At 38.9% G+C, this 20,816-nt stretch overlaps 1 protein-coding gene and 2 non-coding genes across 5 annotated transcripts in view; all 3 read right to left on the reverse strand.

Annotated features, from left to right (window-relative positions):
* Nucleotides 1-20,816, reverse strand: part of sturkopf (lipid droplet associated hydrolase sturkopf) — a 134,535-nt gene that overhangs the window by 55,212 nt on the left and 58,507 nt on the right. The window lies entirely within an intron of this gene.
* Nucleotides 6,850-6,923, reverse strand: TRNAP-GGG (transfer RNA proline (anticodon GGG)). Its single transcript has one exon. It is a non-coding gene; the product is annotated as a tRNA-Pro (tRNA).
* On the reverse strand, nucleotides 7,133-7,206 carry TRNAS-GGA (transfer RNA serine (anticodon GGA)). The gene has a single exon. It is a non-coding gene; the product is annotated as a tRNA-Ser (tRNA).

A 20,816-nucleotide genomic window follows, 5' to 3' on the forward strand; every position in this document is an offset into this window, starting at 1 on the left:
CTGATCAGAATGACTTGAAAATTTACATGGATACTCCTGAAGTAATGAAAGCTTCTTTTGCAAAAGGAAAAAAATGACAAAATGTGCAAGTAGATGATGCTGTACATGGCCAGCAGTATAATATTTTGTGCAACCACATCATTTCAGCACTTCCATAGCATCAGTGTGTGGATAGAACTTCTATCAAGATGCACATTGCAATACCAGCAAAGCAGCTGCTGAAGACCAATTTTGACAGGATGCACCTAACCCTTGCAACTTCTGGCTATGGGTGTAGCTCAAAATGTTATAAACAGTGGTCAGATTGCAAACTTTGGTGAATTGCAATCTCCAGCACATTCCCTATATGTTAGAAGTTCCTCAGGAATATTAACGGGTGGGGGGGGGGAGCGTTTGGTTTAATAAAGCTGAATTGCAAGCACATCTACATCATGACCATGGCATACTCCGATTTTGTTGTTGAACAACAATTTTTGTGCTTTCAACCTCAGGTTGGACAACGCATTTAACATTTCTTAAGTAAGTTGTAGTTATTTGTTCTGTGGGGGTACCTCAAAATGTTATAAACAGTGGGTCAGATTGCAAACTTTGGTGAATTGCAATCTTCAGCACATTCCCTATATGTTAGAAGTTTCTCAGGAATATTAACGGGATGGGGAAGGGCGCGCGTTTGGTTTAATAAAGCTGAATTGCAAGCACATCCACATTATGACCATGGCATACTCTGATTCTGTTGTTGAACAAGAATGTTTGTGCTTTCAACCTAATAGCCAGAGCACACGGTGGACAACATATTTAACATTTTTTAAATAAGTTGTAGTTATTTGTTCAATTACTTCGTTTTTTGTGATGTTTCCATGAATTATGAAATCGTGAAATGCTGTATCATTCTGCCATGACTGGCTACCGTTTCCATTCTGCGAGCAAATTTCCCACATGTTGGATGATATCATTAATTTTACATTTTTAAGTATTTTTTCTCCTTTACCAAATAAAATTGCATTTTTTCAGGAATATTCATGTCAATTTTCAAGTCATTCTGACAATCGTTCTTTTTTTACAGTGTTTTGATATCAGAACCTTAGTTATAATCACCCTGTATATCGTAAATCATTGCTAATTAATCTGCATTATTTATGCTTCATTAAATACATTATATTCACCTAATTTTTATTACTTTTTGCAAAATACACTGCTGGCCACCGTAAATGCAACACCCTGAAGGAAGCATGCAAATAATATGAAATTTACAACATGCATTAGCGGAGGTGAGATATGCAAATGATTAGAATTTCAGCGCAGACGCACATCCCGCGAGCCTGTGGCACCACTTCAAAGCGCTATTTAAGGCTTGGAGATTTCGACGATTTGAAGTACGGCAATTGTGTTTTTCGTGTGGTTTTTTCAAAAAAACGATCAATTATGCCTCGTAGAAAACAGCGATCATCTTTTGATCAAGTATCCGAGTTCGACAGAGGAAGGATAGTGGCCTACCGAGATTGTGGATTATCTTTCAGGGAAATCGGTAGTCGTGTTGGACGAAACCAAACAACTGTAATGCGGATATGTGATCGTTGGATGCAGGAGGGTACGACGGACCGACGTGTTCGATCGCATCCACCTCAGTGCACCACTTCACGTGATGACAGGCGTATTGTGCGTACGGCAGTGACGGATCGCTCAGCCACATCACAAACCATAGCACAGCACATTCAGTCTGTACCGCATCATCCAGTGTCTGGCGTACCATTCGACGCCGTTTACAGCAGAGTGGTCTGTCCGCAAGACGTCCATTGCTTCGTCTACCCTTGACGCAGAACCACAGACGTCTCCGCCGCCAATGGTGCGATGAAAGAAGGATGTGGACGGCACAATGGAATGAAATTGTCTTTACTGACGAGTCACGCTTCTGTCTGCAACACCATGATGGTCGGATTCGAGTCTGGAGACACCGTGGAGAGAGGATGCTGAACAGCTGCGTTATGCACCGCCACACTGGTCCTGCACCGGGTATTATGGTATGGGGCGGTATTGGATATCACTCTCGCACTCCTCTAGTATGCATTGCCGGTACTTTAAAAAGCCAGCGCTACATCTCCGAGGTGTTGGAGATAGTTGTCCTTCCTTACCTTCAGGGCTTGCCCACAGCCATATTTCAACAGGATAATGCGCGACCACACGTGGCACGCATTGTCCAAAGGTTCTTCGTCAATTGCCAGATTGAATTGCTTCCCTGGCCAGCTCGCTCTCCGGAACTTTCACCGATAGAAAACATGTGGTCCATGGTCGCTCAACGATTGACCCAGATTACATCCCCAGCTGCCACACCAGATCAACTTTGGCAACGCGTGGAAGCTGCTTGGTCTGCTGTACCCCAAGAACACATCCAAAGTCTCTTTGAATCAATGCCGAGGCGTGTGGCAGCGGTGATCTCCAACAATGGCGGCTACTCTGGCTACTGATTTTGGCAGGAACCACACTTCACAGAAGTCTATAAATTTAATCATTTGATGCTTGGTCAACATGTTATCTACAAAATAAATATTGTTGCGATATCTCTTGTCTTTCTTGGTGTTGCAATTTGGGTGGCCAGCAGTGTAGCTTCCTAATTAAGTATACTGAAAGTAACTGGAGAAAAACCTTTATATATATTATATGATTAATAATAACATTAAAAGAATTTTCAAACACACAGTAATCCATTGAGTTAAGCAAAAAATAATTGAATTGCAAAAGTTGGTTTTTGTTAAAATGTAAGAAATATATATTGATTAATTAGTATGGGAATAGTGTTAATTACATTAATAACCATTTCATTTTAGTTAATTATTAGAAGTTTGAATGATTTTTCAGAAATTTCATTGTTTTTAATGTTAATACTATTTAAAACAAAAAAACTGGTTTAAACCAAAAAAACCCGTTTTTTTACCAACCCTGGATTTTGAACGTGTGAATTTTGGTAAATAATCTTTAAATATAATGTCAATTACACACACTCTCTTACTTTGGATGGTTAATTGGATAGAGTGTAGGTGGAACTCGACGTGCAGACACCTCTTCATGGTAAGTTCTGGGCCATTTTGTTCTGACCAAGCAGGCGAAGAGCTGCACAATGAAACTTACAAAAATTCGGTCATTCCCGTTTTTCAAACACATTGCACAACCATAAACATTGAAGAAATAATGATGTTTTAATTAATTTTACTTTATTGTACCATAAAATAAGCATAACTTTTGTGTGTTGATTGTTGAATTTTAAGTAAAATTAAAATAATTAAGAAAAATTTAAAATTTTGTCAGTTTCCATAAACTTCAAGTACTATGTGCGACTGGAAGATATCACTGATTTTAAATTTTTTTTGTTTTTCTTCTTATTAAAGGAGGTAAATTTTCCGCACTATAGCAATTTAAAAATAAAAATTTTTTTCAACCCACCCTAATGTACATACATGTATAAGTTACATATTTTGAAGTTGTGGAAAAAGGAAATTTAATTTTCCTCCCATTTTGCCCAAAATCCCGCCCGGGCAGTAAGTGAACAATTATTCCCTTATTGTATGGTCAATTTCATTAATCAAATACATAGTTTAACATGCACTAAAAATATATATTTAGGCATAATTTAAGATGTACACATAAAGGATGTACATACATGTTAGTTTAAACATGTATGTACATGTTGTGGGAAAAGGAAATTCAATTTTCCCTATTTTGCCCGTTTTCTACAACCCTGGCCACAGTCCTAGTCCAGTCATGAGAATCCCTTTTCTCGATCGCCCAGTTGCATTTTACCAATAACCACTCTTCCGGTGGAAAACCTCAGATGTGTGGAAAGAGTGTTGTCGATTCTTGGCAACAGTCAATTGTCTTTATCAATGAAGCCGTTCAATATTTTGTAGTAGAATCAGCTGAAACCATCCTTCTTTCTCACCAGCAATCAGCAAAGACCATGTATTCATTGACTGTTCTATAATGTTGTTGGCCTGCATTTCCCCCAAAAGTTTACCAACTTTTGCTTTCTTGGCAAATGAAGTCTTTTTAGGATGTTTGTAGGCATTGTCATGTAAAAATGCAGAAAATATGGTCAAGATAAAAGATTACATTTTCTACTGAGACTTCGTCGAGATAAGACACATGTTTTTCTTCTCCATTCTTTTGCACCAATCAAAGAAATGGCACCTACCTGTGCCAAACTTAATAAGCTGATTTCCGTTATGGAGAATAAGCCATCTGCCATCGACCAAATTGAATCTAAGTTGACTGTGTTGGATACCATTAGTGGACAACTAGAATGCTTGAAGCCACTGAGTGATCTATCAGAAAGTGTCAAATTCATGAGCGAGAAATTTGAGGAACTGAAACTAACCATCAACAAATTACAAGATGAGAATAGGAAACTTTGGGAGGAGAACGAAATGATGTGGCGTCAAAACCAAATGCTGGAAGATAGGGCTTGAACACATGGACGCCTATGCACGAAGAAATAACCTCATCATCCGAAATGTTCCTGAAGGAAAAGGAGAGGATATGGACAAGATTGTTTTGAAACTAGTGGAGAAGATGGAAGTGACAGTGAACACAAAAGCAACATCAAAGCAAGTCACCGTCACGGAAGCAGAAAAGACAAAGGCAAAAGGAGCATATACTAATTAAGGCAAAAAAGAGGCAGTCTACAACTAAGGATTTTGAATTTCCAGGAGAAGCAACAAGGATCTATTTTGGTGAACATCTGACACCAAGGATGCAAGAGATCTACACTGTCTCTGTCAGCAAAGAAGACTAATGATTGGCACTTCCTATGGACGAAGAATTGGGCTATCTACACCTGAAAGGACGAGGAGTGTAGAGTTTTCCAGCTATGCTCCAAATACGATATACGGTCTACGAAAGACAAGGTTTTTGAAAGATAAGTATATCCCAAATTTTTTCTGATCTCATAGAATTTTTTAGTTAAATTTAAAATGCAATAAAAAGAAGTGAATAGTACAAACTCTTTGATATTAACTAATTATAGAAATTTTAGCATTGAGGAAATTTATCCATTATACAACAACAAATGCTGCGAATTGTCATTGTTTCATGCAAATATATACGAAGCCTTAAAAAATAACTTTGATTCATTATCTGAAATTTTACCATGCTGTAAAACACCTTTTAAAAATTATCGCGTTAAGGGCCACTAATAAAGTAGAATGTAGTTTTGTTGTTGTTAACAACCGAGTCGATTTTGACTCTTGGTGACTCTATAGATCATGGCTCTCCAAGCTGGTCTGTCATTCACAGCATGTCTCAGTTGTGCTAGCTTCATTCCAGTGCTTTGCAACACCTCTTCTATTCATCTGGTGTTTGGTCTGCCTCTCCCTCTCGTTCCCTCCATTCTTCCAACCATTACCATTTTTTCTAGTGAGCCTTCTGTGCGCATTACATGGCCAAAGTAAGAGAGTTTCTGTTTAATGATTGTTGCTTTTAGAGAATAGTCAACCTTGACTTCTTTGATAACCGATTTGTTAGTCCTTTCAGCTGTCCATGGAATTCTCAGCATCCTCCTCCAGTACCAAAGTTCGTCCATACATAAAGACCAATGCATTTATAATTCTAATTTTTGGTTTTCATTGATATATCTTTGTCTTTCATTATTATATTAAGCTTTCTCATGGCTGTTTTACCTAGAACTACTCATCTTTTTATTTCTTCTGTGCAAGTTCCCTGTTATACAATTCTTGATCCTAGGAAATCAAATCTGTCCACAATCTCAAAACTTTCGCCATCTAGTTGAAAACTGAATATCTGCTGTAGTCATGATCTTTGTTTTTTTCATATTTATGTAGAGTCCAAGCTTCTCACTTTCTGTTTTTACTCTTGATATAATGTTCTTCAGGTCCTCTTCAGATTCTGCCATCAGAGTTGTGTCAAGGTGGAAAAGTCATAGGATACTTTTCCCCCTTTTTTGACATATAACATAGAGATTTTGTAATGAGAGTTATTCATGTCATGTTCATGTGTGATATTTTGTGTCAAATAGTAGATATGTGTATTATTGTATTTCAGGAAAATTAGTTTGTTGTCCTTGTTCTTTTGGGAAAACGTGTAGGCTACACACCCATTTTTTGTACACATTTTATGTGTTTTCAACATATTGGATTTTGAATACGATCCTGATATCGGAGAGTATTGCCGATAATTCTAAATTAATCCTCTGAAATTTTGCCCCCTTGGTGTTAAGTGTGAGCCGATTTTGAAGCATCTTCATTGGAGAAATTAAGAGTTTTGTTAAAATTTTAATTCGATCCAGTATAGTAAGGTAGGCAGGGCCGTCTTAAGAGCATCATGGGCCCCGGGCCAAGTGATATTTCTGAGGCCCTACGAGGCAAATTCTTGAAAATTTAAACCAGATCTCATTTTTGTGAGGCCCCTTTTCTCTTGAGGCCCCCGGGCTGTGCCCGAGTGGGCCCATGCCTTAAGACGGCACTGAAGGTAGGAGATGGCTATTTTTCAAACTTTCGTTTAAGATCTCAAAGGTAACGCAGAGAGAGAATTTTTTTTATTTTGTTAATTTTTGCTGTTGAAATACACAGAAGTACCGCTTTTCGTGTTTGAAACTTTTTGTCATTTCATCAGAGTTTTTCTGGAGGATAAGATATGCACGCTGAACTAATTTGTGGATTCATTAATAATTTCATATTTTTCGAAAAGGAAACTCACACATATGCCTTTGATAATTGGTAATGTTTAATTTTGACTAGAATTTTTATTGGAAAATATTTAGATAATTCATAAAAGTGTATCCTAACGAAGGTTTTAACAACTGGCTGTTGCGAAGATATATTTTGGAAAGAGAGAAAATTCAACTGCCCCTGCGGGGAATCGAACCCACGTCCTTTCACTTCCCGGGTGAACGTCCTAGACCACTAGACTACAGAGGCACAGAATTTCTCAATCTTTCCTTGGAGCTCGTGTACACTGAAAGGGACCGTACATGGACGGTCAAACCAGACTCAGGCCAAGCTCACAACTGCTGACGCTACCACCAGACGGCGACTTATACAAGGATGATGTCACACTCCGCTACCATACGAAGGTTTTAACAACTGGCTGTTGCGAAGATATATTTTGGAAAGAGAGAAAATTCAACTGCCCCTGCGGGGAATCGAACCCACGTCCTTTCACTTTCCGGGTGAACGTCCTAGACCACTAGACTACAGAGGCACAGAATCTCTCAATCTTTCCTTGGAGCTCGTGTACACTGAAAGGGACCGTACATGGACGGCCAAACCAGACTCAGGCCAAGCTCACAACTGCTGACGTTGCCACCAGATATCGACTTAGACAAGGATGACGTCACTCTCCTTCGTTTTTTTTGTTTTTTTTTCAAAGCATTATTAGTAGCATTTAGAAGAATGAGCCATCCTAAATAAGCACAACTCAAATTTTGTAAACAAAACATGTGAACGACGATTGCTGAGTGTTGTCAAAAAAATGTTCCAATAAAGAAAAAAAACCGACTGTATATTTATATTATAAATAACAGGAGAATATTCTCATCAAGAATAAAAATATATATATATATTTAACAATAACGTGATCACACCACGTATTCCCAAGAGACCTTTACGATTTCTGTCCAGAGAATTTGTTAGTGTGTTAGTAGACATCCATGCCTGAACCAGGATTCGAACCCACACTTGCACAGTCAGCTCCTTAACCACTGGACTGCCAGGCGGCAAGTTATTTATAATAGTAGTCCTTGCAGAGAATATTCTACTGAAGAAACAACCCTGATTCTGAGTGAATAAAAAAGTGACCTAAAGTTTCTCTGTTCTGAATAAAACGTCACTCTTTTTGTTGCTCCTATGCTTACACTCCATAACAAGGCTTCACAAATCGAAAAAATAACTAAGCCCCAGCAAAATTTCATAGGCACAGTATTTTTTCCTCATGACGACATCAGTTAAAAATTCTTCAACTTATCCAAAACTTAAAGACCCTTTTCCATGCTAGCAGACACGCTGGCATAATTTCTGACAATTTTGTGTTGTCTTCACATTTTATTTTAATCATCATACAAAAAAAAAAAAAAAAAATAGGCACTATTATAAATATTTAAGTCGCCACAGCGACATGAGATTTGTAAAGCACACTTTTGGTATCACTCACTTATCAGGTATCTTACCTTCTAGGTCCCTCTTTTTGATCACTCACTGCTCTGGTACCTTCCTCTGTAGGTCACTTTTTTGGTGACTCACTGACCAAATCTTTTGCTCTCTAGGCAGTCATTGTCTTACTGCTCTTCTCTGATTTTCTTGACCACTCGTTCCTCAAATTTGTCGTCCCGGTCTATTAATAACCCCCACATATTCTGTATGTAAATACAATCAAATTTTGATTCCATAACCACTGATTTCGGGAGGCGATTCCGATGTTAGAATGGAGGTGGGGAATCCGATCGACAGGGAAAAGAAAAATGCGAGGAAAAAGATAACTTTAAATAGAGAAATAATTACCTTTCTTTCTGTTACCTCGGCATATCCTTACGAGGCACAGAATCGCCATTTGAAGGTTAGCCAGCAGAAGGAGGACGACCACCGCCAATATTTACCATGACACAACCATGATAATTTGTTATTATTGTTAGGAAATTCAACGCAATACGTCAATCGAGCAGGAGAATAAATCGCAAATTATTATTAGGCTGCACACACCAGCCATTGGGCAACATTCTTGGTTGTTACATTGACCGCTGATGTTTATGCTGCCTATGGGGCACATTCACTCGGTTACGAGAGAGAGGGAGAAGAGAGGTGGATGGAAAAGCAACCCCTGGGGAATTCGCGAGACAGACCAATTCATTGAATGCAAATACACGATGACTATGCGTAACGCTAACGGGTTGAACATAGCTTTAGTCTTTTGCAGATTCATTTTCAAGCCCACCTGAATACTTTCCTTCGCCAATTCTTGTATCATTTCTTCTAGTTCGTCTGGATTGCTGCTGATAACAACAATGTCGTCTGCAAAACGCAAATGGTTAGAAACTCTCCATTTATTTTAATTCCTTTTTTAGGAATTAAAATAAATTTCCATTAAGTTTAATTTTTGCTTTTCCTTTATCCAAACGAATCGTTGCAATTGCTTTGTCATATATTTTCTTGATGATATTGATGTAAATCTTCTCTACCCCAATTACATCTAGAGCTTTAACAACAGCAGATGTGAAAACAGAGTCAAACGCTTTCTCAAAATCAATGAAGGCCCTACACAATGGTAATTCGTATTCCTTATGTCTCTCTATAAGTTCCCTGATTGTTTGGATGTGATCCATTGTACTGAATCCACTTTGAAATCCTGCCCGTTCTTTTGGTTGAGCTTCGTCCAATTTGGATTCAAGCCTATATGTCAGCACTTTGGTGAAGATTTTATAAATTACTGATAGGAGACTGATTGGTCGATAGTTCTTGATATCCTATTTTTCACCCTTTTTGTAAAGAAGAACCATCATTGCGTTACTCCAATCTTCAGGCACATCCGATTTTGTGAGACATTTTGTAAACAAGGCAGCTAGCATACTGGCAAATTCTTCTCCTGCTGCTTTAATAACGTCTATTGAAATCCCATGTTCACCTGGGCATTTGCCTTTTTTCATACATTTTATAGACTTGTAGACTTCCTCTTTCAGCACAGGTGCTACTTGTACAAATTCGGCTTCATTCTCTTTTCTTTCTGCTCCCTTTCCTCTGTCCCAATCCTGTTCTTCATGTTTGTATAAAGTATTATAAAATTTCTCAACAATACTAATGATTTCATTTCCATCTTTTCTTTTTAGTGCAAAAATTTCCTTTCTCCCAACACACAGTTTTCGTTTCGCTGATTTTAAGCTCCTATTATCTTCCAATGCTTTCTTTACAATATCGCAATTAAACTTCCTGACATCTTCTGTAATCCGCTTTCGTACTGTCTTGCAAAAGTTCTGCATATTCCACTTTTGATTTAGGGTCATTCTTCTTAATCTGAAATTCTCTCCGGTCTTTCATAAGTTTCTTTGGTTCTTCAGTTATTTTCTTCACCGGTTTGATTTCTTTTTCTCCAGAGACTTCTTTTGCTACTTCTTTTATGGTAGTGGTTAAAGTTTTATTCATCGTGGTGACATCTTGTTCATCCTCAGTGGTGTTATACAATCGGTTGCAAATCAAATCGGTTCTTCAGCTCTAACTAGAATTTATATCTATGTTCTTGAAGCTTTACCATATCAAGAAGCTTTACCATGACAGTTTTTCTATTGTTTTTAAGTTTCGCTCTTTCCATTCTAGTGTTAAGCCTTATTCTGCATCTAACTAGTCGATGATCACTCCCTGTATTGAATTTGTTGAGAACACTGCAGTCTTGGATCATATGCTTCTTATTAGATAGGATGTAGTCAATCTCACTAGTTGTTCCAGTTGGGCCTCTCCAGGTCCACTTTATTTGGGGTTTCTTCTTAAAAAATGAATTCATGATACATAACTGTTTGCTCTCTGCAAATTCGACGAGTCTGTTTCCTCTGTCGTTTCGTACACAGTAACCATGACTTCCAACTGAGCTTTCGCCCCATTTCTTCTCTCTCCAATTCTGACATTGAAGTCATCCATTACTATCTTGATATGATGGTTTCCTTTATTATGCAGCTCGTCTAGTTCTTCATAAAAGTCTTTTACTTCTTACATCTTTCATGGTCTAACCATATACTAGAAGTCAGCAAATCAATAAACTCCTTTATATATGTATTTTCGAAAGCAAGGCATTTTGTACCCTTTTATGTAATGTGCGCATGTTATATTTTTCACTATTTTTCTCTAAATTAACTTACTGCTTGGTCATCTGCCACTCAAACATCTCTACAACCCCTGATAACTGCTTAAAAGAAAATATTGAGAGTGATGAGCTTTGCTTCATTTAATGAGCACATGGCTCCTCTTTTTAAACTCTGGCGAATTCTTCCATTAGATAGCTTGGTAAAATATTGATTAGCTATAATAATATATGAATCACTACATAAACCAACACATATTCTATCTTTTCCTATCCCTACACACAGGGGGCAGAAGACTAGCAGGGATTTCTCGACAACGTTGAGTCAAAAACCCTGATGGAATTGATATTGGCCCTAAACCCAGTCCTTAACTGGTGCGGGTAATTTCGACAAAGTCTGGTGGGCCCTGCTCAGTCAAAGCCACTTATCTTCACCTCCCCATCGGGGCCCCCCCCCGGGACCTTGTATGCTAAGGCAGCAAGACTTGAACGAAGAAAGTGGTAGCTTCTTCCTTGTGCGATCAGAAGAACTGGAGGAACTCTGTGGGGGATGGAATGGGGTCTCAGAGGATGTCTGCAGTAGAGGGTACAGGTGGAAAACTGGGTACAGGTGGAAAACTGGGTTTAGCGTTTCCTGGGCCGCCAGGTAGTACAGGGGCCCAAACCCTGTCTAGCCAACAGGGAGGCTGCCCTATCAACTGGCGTATAATCCCGCTCGTCCTGTTTTTCCAGGTGGCACCTGGGTGGGGTAATGCTCGACGATGCGGGGGGGGCCCTCCCAAGGCCACTGCTGCATGAAGGAATCTGGGGTTAGCTCTAGGAAATCTCCCTCTGAGGAAATCCAGAGATACTGGTCACACATTCTTTCTACAAAAAGATCATGAATTTTGACAAAAAATAAAAAAAGAGAAAAAAACACCGGATGGCAATCCCCAATGCATCTAACCTCTGCATCAGGAGGAGAGGTGGAAGCGAGAGCCGAAGCACGTGTGGAAACACCCATGGAAGCACAAGCGGAAGCCAGGAACCCTGCTGTAGAGGGAAATCAACTTCTCTTAGCCAACGAGAAGAAGAAAATCAAAAAGAAATGCCAAAGAGAAAGGTGTAAAAATGTGATCAACAGTTTACCACCTCCACCAAACGTTGATGGTCACATTGATACCTTGCCCTAGGACCTGGTGACATACCACCCATGAAAAAATTCTTCGTCTGGATTCCTGGAGACAGGGATTCTAACAAATCCCTAAAACTGCTCAGTAAATGCAATGAAGATCTGGTGCCTGCCCAACTTCACCTGCGAGCTGTCATCCCGGGAAATGGGGGTAATACCCTGGTGATCGGGGTGGAGTGGCTTGCCACCAGATCTTTTACCGTGCATTGTGGCTTTAGTGCTGTCACATTCAGGGAGACATCTCAAAGCCGTCCAGAATATGACATTCCTTGTTGTTTATTGACACATGTTGCTATACGTATATGTTTGTGTCTGTAACCATGCAATTATAGTTTTTCTTGTAACTTGTTTTGTTAATTAAAGGAATTAAATAGATTCTATCATTTTCCTTTATCACAATTGGTTACCTAAATCATAAGAGGGATAATATCCTGAAAGGATATTAGACAGAGGAAAATTTTCGAAAATTCTGACAGAAGGAAGCATTTTTGGGGGAAAGCAAGCAAACAGCCTTTTCTGAATATATTTGACGTGATGATTCCAAATATTTTATTTGCCACTCTTGATTTTGATGTTATGCTTCAAATCAATAAAAACAAAATGGCAGCAATACAAAATGAGGTCCTAATGACTTGAAGGAGCAGAAAGAAAATAGTTATATTGGTGTCAAAAATCATGTTTTAGAGCAGTGGTTCTCAACCTTTTCGGAACCGTGGCCCGGTTAATCAAATTTCTATGAGTCTACGGCTCAGTCTGGAATAGCTCACTCATTCATTAATTAATCAATTAATTAAAAGGGTTTAAATTTATTATTCAATTAAATAAGGGTTTAATTAATTGATTAATGGGTTTTAATTAATTAAATAGTTAGCTCTCAATCAAAAGCAGTTGATAATCAATAAACAATCAATTACTTTTTGATTGCGAGCTAACTATTTAATTAATTAAAACCCATTAATCAATTAATTAAACCCTTATTAAATTGAATAATAAATTTAAACCCTTTTAATTAATTTATTTATTTAAACCATTTTAATTAAAACTAGTTTAATGAATTGAATCCATTATTATCTTGTGGAGTGATGCAATATTTTTTTTCGGTAATGTATTAATAACGTGCAGAAGTCAAAACATAAACAAAACATTCAGGACCGGACTTAAGGGGTGCGAAAGGTGCTGTTGCATCGGACTGCAAAATTTCTGGGGCCTCAATTCTTCCAAAAGAAACACTCTTCTTTCTCAACAGATGTTTGGAAATTTTTAATTAAAATTCAATTTTTTCCCCATTAAACTATTATTGACTGTGGAAGGAGGCTTTCAGTTTAAAGCCCTTATAATATCATTTTTAGTGTTATTAGCTATGGCATTAGCTTATTTCAAAGAAGAAAAGAGTGTATGCAGGTGGGGTCACATTCTTTACCACTGAAAAAGTCGGGCGTTTCTTTCTCCTATTAAAGAATAACAGGGCTATATTACAAACCAAGAAAGAAAACATGCTTCTGGCATCAAACAAAAAGGGACATCCCCAAAGAAGTCTAGTAATTTTTCCCCCTTGAAAACCATCACTTTCGTTTAAGTTACCATCTGGTCTGGAGGGAGATACTAATACTGCGCAAAAGGTGACCCGGCGGTGCTTCTACTATTGATAGTAGCCTGTAGCATAGGCGTAAAGTTATTCAAAATGTTGGGTTTATACGACCCGTCGTATAAACGCTCGTACTGGTCAAGACGTCATATAAATGCGAAAGTCGTTTTACTGAAATTTTTTGAAAATGACCCCTCTCCTTCTTCAGATATAGCCTTATTTTAAAGAATTTAATGGTTTTAATTCAAAATATCATTGGTTTCTATTTCTGTGGAAAAAAATTGTGGTAGGCTGCATGTCGTGGACAAGGCCGTAAGTTTCGATATGAACACTTTCTTTGTGCCTTGGATCTCGTTGTTGGTACTTTCTCTCTTTCAAAAACAACACGCGGACCAGGCTCTATCGGATTCAGCCAATTTTAACAATTGCCCCTGTGTAGAGGCGGGACCGTGTCGGAGAAAACTTTTATAAACAATACACAGCGTTGTCGCTACTGACATAATGATATTGGCATCATCATATTTGTCTTTGAAATTGCTAATAGACGATACCATTATCGTCTATTTACATTGCAAACTTTTCGAGATAAAGCATAAAATAATTTTGCTACGAAAGCGGGACACGAGCCTGGTGTCCAGACCGGGAAAGCTATTTAAACCAGAGTAGTACCCAGGGCAGCAAATAGACGCTTGGTCAGCCGGGGCAAGAGCGCTCCCCGGATATTTTGACGCCCCTTTATAATACTGAAGAAGAGGCTAGATGGTAAAATTTGTGCCCTCTCTGGCCTGACATACCAGACCAGCCTGCTCTCCCTAGTTGTGGCCTAGGTAGTACCATTTTTTACATTTTTAGAAATGCCTATCATTGGCTTATACTTGCATTGCGAAGCCGGGCCTTCCATTTACACAAAAGAGATTTACCAGGCCACAGGCTTCCAAATGTTTAGAACGGCTGACCTATACTACGAACGCTGCAACTAAATAGGTACTTGGTCAGCACGGGGCAAGCACGCATTTTGGAGCCTCCTCATAATGTTGAAGGAGAGGTTAAAGAGTGGAATTTGCGCCCCTCCCCCTCTAGTCCAGCGCCCGAGGCACCAGATCCAAATACACTCCCCCTAGTTGCGGCCCGGATTCCAAGGATCCCTAATTAAGAGAGGCTCCCGGTAGAGGCAGAGATGAGTTTTTTCCTTCCTTAAAAAATTAACATCTCAAATAATAAATATCTTCACAACATCCAGTCTTCTGTATATCTTGTAATTAAGAACAGTTGATTTTAAACCTTTGGTTCACGTGTTTAGACGTATTGCTTGTTAGTTCCATTTTTTATCCATATCTCTGGCAGGGCCATCTTAAGGCCCTGCCAGAGATATGCATCGTGAGCGCCCGGGCCAAGTGATTTTTTTGAGGCCCTACCTGGCAAATTCCGAAAATATCAAACAGTTCTCATTTTTGTGAGGCCGCTGTTCTGTTGAGGCTCCCGGGCCGTGCCCGATTGGGCCCATGCGTGAAGACAACACTGATCTGTGGTCAATCATCATTTTAAATCAGCGAAAAAATTCTACATTGTAACTCACCATAAAAGTCAGCTGAAGAGCAGGAGATTGTTCAATTATGGGCAAAACATTCGTTTAGGTATATTCAGGATAGATGCTCATGTAAATTGTGTAACTTTATAAATTTCAAGCGATTTTTCTACTCTAAAATTTGAAAACCTTTCTCTAAATTTGTAACAAAAATCTATATTTGTGAACCTATCATTTGAATAAATGAACAATACTACACTGGGGGAAAAAGCACAATGGAAACTCGCAACGTAATTCACTGCATGTAAAGAAAACTGTACGGTACATCACCACTCATGTGCACCTTGATGACCGATTCAAAACAATATATTCAGCTGGTACTCCACTGATTAGTTGTTGACATTTACCATGCACATGTCATTTTCCTCGTTCATTTCTGAGAACAGGTTAATACGTCCTCCATCGTTATAATTAGACTGCTAGAGATTTTTAGGGGTTTTGCGGCTGGTCGTCAAAATCTTACCTACTGACATACATACATTCCACACAAAAACATACATGTCTTTTTCTTCATACAAGTTCCCCAATGGTTCCCATTTTGAGGGCAGCAGATGTCTGCAAACAGATAGGCCCTGCCATAAATTTTTCTCGATTTGGCGGCTGGTCATAAATATCGGAAATTCCCAATAACTCCCCAGTTATTCTACTTTGAAGTTACGCGGCTTGGCCTCTGGCGAGTAGCACAAATGTAAAAAACGTGTCTGGATCCCCTGTCCTATTGATGCACCCACTGTATCCCTGGGGCAAAGCAAGAAAGCCTCCACACAACCAAAATTTTAGAGAGAGGTGGGGTGTGGGAAATGCCTCTTTATCGGGGGGGGGGGGGGAGAGATTCAATATGCACAGACGGCAAACATGGATTTTTCATTCTTCCCTTATTAAATCATGGCCCTCACAAGGGTGGGACAAAGCTGCATTAAGACAGGACTCCAGCCCTGGGACGATTCACACCATTTTTTGTTTTTTCACGCTATAAATTCACCATAATGGGCCCGCAAAAGATCCCACCCTAGGGACCATGTGTGTTCAATATTTGCGGAAACAATTACAAATTTTTATTTCTGAATCTGGGGGTGCTCCACTCCTTGCAACAAACTGCTTTTCCGAGTTTGACACCATTTCATCATCAAACAGACCTCGGTATAACGTCACACCTGAGGACCAAATAAATGACTTCATTAACGGGGTGATTTACTTACGAGTAAACGTTTTGCCCGTGTCCGGAAAATTCACCGCCAGCAATTCACAGACAACAATTCACCGCCGGAAAATTCACCGACCAACAAGTGGTTGAAGTTATACCGAGGTCTTACTGTATATGAATGATTCCCAGAGGTCCCATGAAGGAAGGTCCCACAGAGCTCCTGGTTGAAGTCTCGGGAGGAATTTAATTATCATTTTTTTATTTTTCATGCTATAAATTCACTATAGAGGGTTTTACTTACTTACTAACCGAAACGGCGACCCAGCCCATATTCCGAAGAATTGCTAAATATGGACTGGGTCGCCATCTCGGTTAGTAAGTAAGGCCCTGAAGGGCCGTGAAAAATCTGGTTCGGGGGACCCGACAAATATTCCAGCCTCGGGCCCTTCACCAAGATGAGGAGGCCATGGCACCCTCTCTCTCCTGCATACGTGCTTGAGTCCCGTATATTCAGGACGACCAGCAACTTCAGCCCCCTTCAATGTTTTCTTCATGTGGGTGCTTCTGCATGTCCCCCCCCCCCCACATTGGTGAGGCTGACAGGGCTCCAGCCCGGGATGATTCTTGTCTTTTTTTTTACTTTTCACGCTGTAAATTTACTATTTAGGGGGCCCATGAGAATCAGTCTGGCTAGGGGCCCGCCAAAGATCCCAGTCTTGGCACCCTGTGACAGGATGTGAGGGCCATGCCACGGATGCGATTAAGCTCTTTATGGGGGCAATACATCCAAATGAATTTTGTTAATCAATTAAATTATTTTTGCGGTGAATAAATACTCAAAAGCGCATTTTTTGGTGGTACTAACAACGCGATTCAGAAAATACGGCAACAGCAACAGAAATTTGAGGGCATGTGATGATAATGTTGCCTTTCGATATAACAATAATCCCTCTACAACGATATTTTTTCTTTGTCCGCAGTCGTTATATCGAGGTTTCACTGCATTTCATTTAGCTATTGTTTATTTGTCTCGGTGTTATTAGTCATACAGTATTTTGTCAAAATGTTTCGGCCTGGGCTCCCGAACTCGATAAGTAAAATATGACTCTCTGAGTGTACTTGTTTCAGTTTCAATCATTATCGGTCTATTTTTTATCTATCCTTTTCTATTATTCTATCCTTTCTTTTCCTCCTGCTGCATCGTCTGGAAGCTTCTTTCCCCAAGGGTCACGTTCAAACAAAAGAAGAGATGCTTCTAAGTTTTCCGACAGCAGGAAGTAGAAAGGACCAAAGCACCTCAACCCCATATCACCTCCAGATGCCATCCAGAGATGCATGTCTTTGGGGCAGCTACAATTGGCATCGAGGGAGAATGATAATTGGAGATCGGGTGTCGTCGTTGACGGTGAGAAAAATACAACAAATTGTTTAAAAAAAAAGCCAAGGGCAAGTCGATTGCGATTTTAAAAAAGGTATTGAAATAAAATTTTGAGATTTTTTTTACTAAACTTTTTTTTGGGGGCAATTTTTTCAATCATATAAAGTGTTTTTCTGAGCCAAATATGGGAAACGTATCCACGCGAATTTTTTTTTTTTTGGGGGGGGGGGGGGCTGAGCCGTTCCTTCAAAATTACTGGAGAGGCTAGGGTCCGTGGGCCGGATACAAGTTTACGCCTTAGACCTTTGAAGACCGGGCACACCCCGCTTCACAACTCAGAGATATATCGAAGCGTACCCGGAGGACGGGTGTGTGTGTGGTGGAATTTTTTTTTTCATATAATCAACACTCCACAACGGGTGGATCATAGTATACAATAAAAAATCAACTATAAAATAAACATAATCTTCTGAAGTTCTTGAGGAGTCGAGGGCTCCTGAACCTTTGAAAAATTATCATTTATTTTTTATCTCCTTTTTTTTTAAATCAATATTATAATTCACTTGTTTATTTGATTCTATGTTCTACTCCCACCCCCAGTCAAATTTTGTTGTAAAAAGGCTCGATAAATGTTTCGGCATCGGCCCTCAAGATCTGATACGAATGGAGATCTCTGTCTCTCTCTATATATATAGAATGTACTGTTTTTTCCCAATATTTTTCAAGAAAACATTGGGGGGGGGGGGGTAAAAGTTAATGGTTCTCCCGTATATACGGAACTCAAGCGTTTATGAAGGAGAGAGAGGATGCATTGCAATGGTTTTTTCAGTAATTACTGGGGGAGGGCTCAGTTCCCTTACAAAATCTACTGCGAGTGGGGGGGGGGGGGCTCAAATGGCCTCAACCTCTAAGTTCTGGCACCTATTCTTCATAGAGTGTATTTTTTTATTTCGGTTTCAATATCATTGCTTTCCAATTTTCAACCACCTCCCCCACCATCACTTCTTTTCGTGACGGCGCCATGTTTTCCCCCCCCCCCCCCGGTCGTTTTTGCCAGGAAAACAAGAAAGACCCCTCCCCACTGACAGAAACTTCTTCGTCAGCTGTGCCTTTAGGGATTGAACGGCAGGGAACAAATGAAATAAACGTATTGTCATGGATCATGGAACAAGAAAGCCAAAGACCATTCACAGTTTTTAAAAGAACTAAAATTTTCAGTAGATTGTTTCCATTAACTAATTCATAATAGGAGAACTTTTGGTTAAAATGTTTTATTCATCATTGCAAAATGAGGAAACCATACTCATACGAATTTTTGGGGGGGCTGAGCCGGGGCTTCAGAAATGTTGGGGGGCTCGGGCCCATGGGCCGGATACAAGTTTACGCCTATGGCCTGTAGCATGGACATCTCTAGATGATGACTGCCCTGGAGCGAGGCAACTTTCACTGCCCTTTGGTGTGTTAATTGCATGCCTTCCTGGGAACCTCTGAACTGTCATGATGTTTCGCTAGGGAGGCTTGAGAACTTCTTCGAAATTTTCAAACACCACCATCTGAATCATTTTTTCATATATTCCGGAAGATGGATATACAATGAAAAAATTCTAAATTTTGACAATTTTTACTACTGAACTTCCAAAAGAAAGGTAAGACGTCTTCTCCTCAATCTAATTACTCATTTAGTACAGTACCGACAATAGAGATATTTTGTTTCATGCATAAAAACATTTAAGAGCACAAAGGTCTGAAAATTTAGGATGTAGGCTACGTTGCTTGGTAGTTCATTCTCTGATAAGACAATGTGTTTGCCTACTATCAAATAAATTATAGCTAAGGTTTAGGCTGATTGCAGTTAGTGTTGTTAATATTCGACAACCTATATATACCAGGGTGTCTTTTGAATTTCGAATTTGAATATTCAAATATTGATATTGGAATCTTGGATTTTATTTGTGGCACGAAACTCTTGGTTTTAAACAAGTAATAACATTGAAGAGCTCACATACAAGTCCTACTTATAGCGTTTTCCAAAAACTCATTATAAAAAACGTTGTAGGCAGGAAAACGCGTTAAACAGGAAATTTCAATAAGTTAGAGTAATAGTTAGAATAATGACAATAAGTTGTTCTAAAACTAAACCAGAATACTTTCTAAGTGGGAACGTTGAGCAGAATATACTGTAGTAATTTTAAATTAATCTTCATTTTCAAACACAGTTCTAAGTGTTTCAGAATTTTTATTTTTGGGAATCCCAGTAGTTGATTCAGGAGCAATTGCTCCCTCTTTTTGGAGGGGCCGTAAAAAAATTTTTTGCAACAGCCCATGAAATTTCTAAGCCCGGCCCTGGAAGCATTTCATCAGCAACTGCAGTAAACATCCTAATTTCTTAAGCGCCGGAACCTGGGTACTGAGGCTGTTTGAGCACCCCAATATATTTTACGAGGTGGCTGAGCCACCAATAATCAATATACAATGCAACACTCCACTCCCTCTCCTGCATAAGGACTTGAGCCCATATATACAGGACAAATGGTAACTTTCAGCCCCCTCAATGTTTTCTTCATTTCTGCGCCTCTACCTCATTAAAAAAATTCAATTGATCACAAATCAATCAAAATGTCTTAATATTTAATTTTAGACTAATTTTGCATAGTGTGTAAAAATACAAAGTTTTCATTCAGGACAATGGAATTTTTTTGTGCTGACATCGAAGCAGGACTTATTTATTAGCACTTTTGTAATAACTTAATTAGTGTAAAATATATTTCACGATCAAACTTTGTATTTAATCTTAACTAGAAAGAAGGTAATGATATAAAAAGTTGTCTATATTGTAACTAACCATAAAAGTCTGCTGAAGAGAAGAAAATTGTTAATTTTAACACTTTTTGGTATATATTTAGGATAGATGATTATGCTAAATTGTGTAACTTGATAAATTTCAAACCTTTGATCACGATTTTTCTACTTTTAAAAAAAAGAAAACTTAAATTTTTTTAACAAAAATTTAGATTTGCATTTGGATAAATGAAAAATACGACACTGGAAAAAAATCAAAACAAAAACTCTCGCAACGGAATTCACTGTGTTTTTGCAAAGAAAACAGTATTAGAGTTATCACCAGTAATGTGCACCTTGATTACCGATTCAAAACACTCTATTTTCTGTATC

The sequence above is a fragment of the Pholcus phalangioides genome, unplaced genomic scaffold (assembly GCF_987345545.1).
Source record: "Pholcus phalangioides strain wild (caught in Gottingen) unplaced genomic scaffold, Ppha-v1.0 ptg000009l_1, whole genome shotgun sequence".
NCBI lineage: Eukaryota > Metazoa > Arthropoda > Arachnida > Araneae > Pholcidae > Pholcus > Pholcus phalangioides.